At 40.6% G+C, this 4,370-nt stretch overlaps 1 pseudogene; it reads left to right on the top strand.

The window, feature by feature from the left end:
- LOC141834424 (uncharacterized) overlaps positions 1 to 4,001 on the top strand; it is a 10,406-nt pseudogene extending 6,405 nt beyond the window's left edge.
- The last annotated feature ends 369 nt before the right edge of the window (positions 4,002 to 4,370 follow it).

Raw genomic sequence — 4,370 nt, forward strand, 5'->3', positions numbered from 1 at the left:
CCAAAGGACCGCTTCACACTATTCCATGGAGGCACTGACCCTTGGGTGGCTTGTACATGGTTGGAGGACATCGAGTGCACTTTTGGATACATATCCTATTCCGACACAAAGAAGGTAGAGCTAGACGCATACCATTTTAGAGGACAAGTATCTACATGGTGGAAGACTATTTTCGAAAATTAGGTTATCTCTTGGCAGTCATTCAAAGAGACGTTCGAGAGATAATAGTTTCCTGAGGCATTTTGTATTGTTCAACATCAGGAATTCATGAATCTCAAGCAAGGTGACCGAAGCGTTCTGAACTATAATGTAGAATATAGTCGACTTGCTGAGTTCTGCTCACATACGGTAGCTCGAGACTATGATCGTATGTGTTGGGATATATATTATAAGTCTAGCTTTTGTATAAACAACTATTTTAAAATAATATTGAAATGAGAATCACTTTGGTCAAATGTTTACATTTTATGTTAATGCAGCTGTTCACTTAATTTATATTGTAGATAACATGGTGTGTAGTGTCACACAGAAGATCATGTTATCGGTTCCTTGTAAATTATAAATACTAGCTCACAACCAAGATGGACTGGAACAAACCATTGGAATGGTTGTAGTGTAATTGGTATTAGTTTGTCTTGACTATAAAATTACACTAGTACACTTTGTGTGTATTGAGCAGGACCATTTGAGGTCGTTCAATTTATACTGACTATATAATCGAACTAGACCTCTATTATTATGGATGTGCATGCTCTTAATCCATATATAATAACAAGCACATACACTTAGTATGTATTTCTTTAATTCATCAAAGGGTGATATTTATTCGTTAAATCAAAAGGTTTGATGAGTTGGGAGATAATATTATGTATATGGTGTGTTGTTGATTATAGAAGAAATCTGTGTCCTAATATTTAGGCTGATGATGTCCCCTTGAGAAGCTCATAAGGATTATCATATAAACTCTGCAAGTGGACTTAGTCCGCATGATAATAAAGTTTGAGTGATACTACTCTTAGATTCAGAAGTTAATTAATTGAGTTGTCAGTAATTCAATTAATTGACGGACATACGATATCTTAAACACAGTGAGATTAATGCACTCATGATAAGAAGGAGCACATATTATAATATGGGATTGGTGCGGTAGTTCAATAATAACCCTTTAGTGGTATGAGTTATTATTGATGGACTTGAGTAGGGTGTTCAGGGAGAACACAGGAAGCCCAAGCTCATCAGGAGGCCAAAACTAATTCCTCCTCTAGGTCCCTGTTGTAGCCTCTGCATAAAGCCTCGTATTCACCCATGAGATTCTGTTAGAATTTTGTTAAGAATTCTGTTGGAATTCGGTTACAATTCTATTAGAATTCTGTTAAGAATTCTATTAAGAATTCTGTTAGAATTCCGTTAAGAATTCAGTTAATAGAATTCGGATTAATTCTATGTAGAATTATATTAATTTTGTTATCCAACAAAATTATATAAATTTTATTATGCAACAAAATTATATTAAATTTTGTTATCCAACAAAATTTAGTAAAGAAATTTTGTTATCCAACAAAATTATATAAATTTTGTTATACAACAAAATTATAATAATTCTGTTATTTTTTTCCTAAAATTTATATGATGGCAAAGCTATAAAAGGAAAGGAAAGGGAGAGGCTAAAGACACAACAATTCCAATTGTTTCCAAGCCTCTAGGGCCGGCGGCAATACAAACATCTCCCCCCTCCTTTGTTTGCTAGGGTCGGCGCCCCTCTTAGACTTCCTTCCTTCTTTGTATACTTCGGTTTTTCTCCCCTTATCCCTTGCTAGGGTCGGCGCACAAGGATCTCCTCCTTGCTAAGGCCAGCGGCCAAGAGAGGAGAAAGAAGAAGAGAAAGAAGAAGAAGAAGAGGAAGAAGAAGAAGTCTTACTTCCCTATTCTTGCTATCGGATTAGAAGAGAGGAAAATAAGGAATTTGGGTGGAGTTATCTTGGAAAATCGTTGCCTACACAACGTCCAAGAAGAGGAGAAGAATACAGTAGAAGATCAAGAAGTCTTTGGGTAAAGAACATCTCCTAGATAATCTCAAGAAGAAAGGTACAATTTATTTTATTCCGCTGCATAAATTATTTTCTTTGTATGGATCCTGAATACCAACACAAGAGTCCAAGATCATATGCTTCGATCAAGGTGTGTTTTGATTACTCAAGAACTTACTTGATTAATCAAGTACATGTCTAATCGAAGACGTAGGTTGCTTGGAAAGGTTCTCTCTCCAAAAAATTTTTGTCTGGCAAGAATTGAATGGAACAAGATTCTAATTTCCAATAGTATGCTCCACTTCACACAGGGACTTGCAACATATATTCGGATCAGGATGTCTGGGTTTCCTATTACAACTTATCGGGAGGCACTGGATTAAGCAATATTTATTGAGATGACTCGGCAACAAGTCTCCCAGGAAAAAGAAGCTAACCGACAAACCTCGCAGACATCACACTCGAGACAGCAGAGTCAAGGTAGTCGATCTCGTGACCAGGATGCAACCAAAGAGTCTTCACGACCACAAAACGTGTCCAAGGTATCATAGAGATTTAGTCATCCACTTCCATTCCAGCAAGGCCAAATACCTCCGAAGTGTTTTCAATGTGGTGCCTCAAATCACACAGTATCAAAATGCTCACTGGATCAGAGTATATGTTTCTACTGTAAGTTGCCAGGACATATGCAGAAAGATTGTACTTTGAGGGCACAACATTGCATGGGATGATCACAGTCTCAGCGGCCTCGACCTGCGCCACGACCTCCACAGTCTCGACATCAGAGAGGTCCACAGAGATTTTAGCAACACCAGCAACGAAATTTTCCACCTACCCAGTTTGTTCCACAGCCACAACTCTACCAGTTACAGTCCCAAGTGAGGAGCGAGTATCAGATTGTACCTCCACTCCAGCAAAACTTGCCAGCTCAGTCGTACTTGCTAGCTCCGCCCCAGCAGTACCTGCTTCCTCCACCTCATCAGTACTTACTAACCCCACCCCAGCAGTATTCATTACTGCCTTATCTGTAGGGTCTAAAGAATGTCCACATCTCCACAATAACATGATATTGTCCACTTTGGGCCTAAGCCCTCATGGTTTTGTTCTTGGGCTCTCCCCAAAAGGCCTCATGCCAATGGAGATATCTTCCATCCTTTTTAAACTCATGATCTTTTCCATGTGTTATAGATGTGGGACTATGTTTGCACCTTTGCAACCCAACAATCCCCCCCTCAAACAAAGGACCACAGGTCCCCCTCAAACGGAAAGCCTCCGTTTGATGTCTGAATCTTCGACCCACTAGGACTTCCTGCCCAGCCGCAACCAGGACTTCCTGCCCTCGGTCCACTCGACCTACTAGGACTTCTTGCCCAGCCGCAACCAGGACTTCCTGCCCCTCGGTCCACCCTGACCTACTAGGACTTCTTGCCCAGCCGCAACCAGGACTTCATGCCCCTCGGTCTACCCGACCTACTAGGACTTCCTGCCCGGTGTCTGGTCCTTGATTCAAACACGGGAGCCCCCACTTCCTTTGTTTTTAAGGTTCAACCCACATGGTTAGATCCGGATCATGGCTCATCCGGCGGTTAGTCCGGTGAAGAGCGGTCTCGCTCTGATACCAATTGTAGGGTCCAAAAGGATGTCCGTATCTCCACAATGACATGATATTGTCCACTTTGGGCCTAAGCCCTCATGGTTTTGCTCTTGGGCTCTACCCAAAAGGCCTCATGCCAATGGAGATACTTTCCATCCTTTTAAACTCATGATCTTTCCCATGTGTTTTAGATGTGGGACTATGTTTGCACCTTTGCAACCCAACATTATCAGCCCTTAACCCAGCCATACCAGCCTTCGCAAGGTTAGAGTCAACTTTCTTCTTTTATCCAGAGGAGTCAACAGTTGGGTTCGGAGGTAGGACACGTATATGCCTTGACACGTGAGGAGGCACAACGAGCTGGAGGATCAGTTATCTGAGGTATTATTTCTGTTTATAATTTTTCTGTGAATATATTGATAAATATTGGTATCTCACATTCTTTTATTTCTCCAAAATTTGTATACAAGATTGAGAGGGTTCCAACCCTTCGATCTTATAGATTATTGATGTTGACACCATCTGGTAGAGTGTTAATGTCAAATGAGGAGGTCAAGAGTTGTCCTTTAAATTTCAATGATCGTATCCTTATAGTGAATCTACAAGAGTTCGAGATGACCGAATTTGACATTATTTTGGTATGGATTGACTATCAGAATACCACGTCACGGTCGATTGTCGAGCCAAAGTGGTGACCTTTCGTTCCTTAGACTAGCCATCATGGGAATTTACAAGGATCATTGATCGAG

The sequence above is a fragment of the Curcuma longa genome, chromosome 9 (assembly GCF_044706935.1).
Source record: "Curcuma longa cultivar G26 ecotype Majalengka, Jawa Barat chromosome 9, ITB_CL_G26_1.1, whole genome shotgun sequence".
In the NCBI taxonomy this organism is placed as follows: domain Eukaryota; kingdom Viridiplantae; phylum Streptophyta; class Magnoliopsida; order Zingiberales; family Zingiberaceae; genus Curcuma; species Curcuma longa.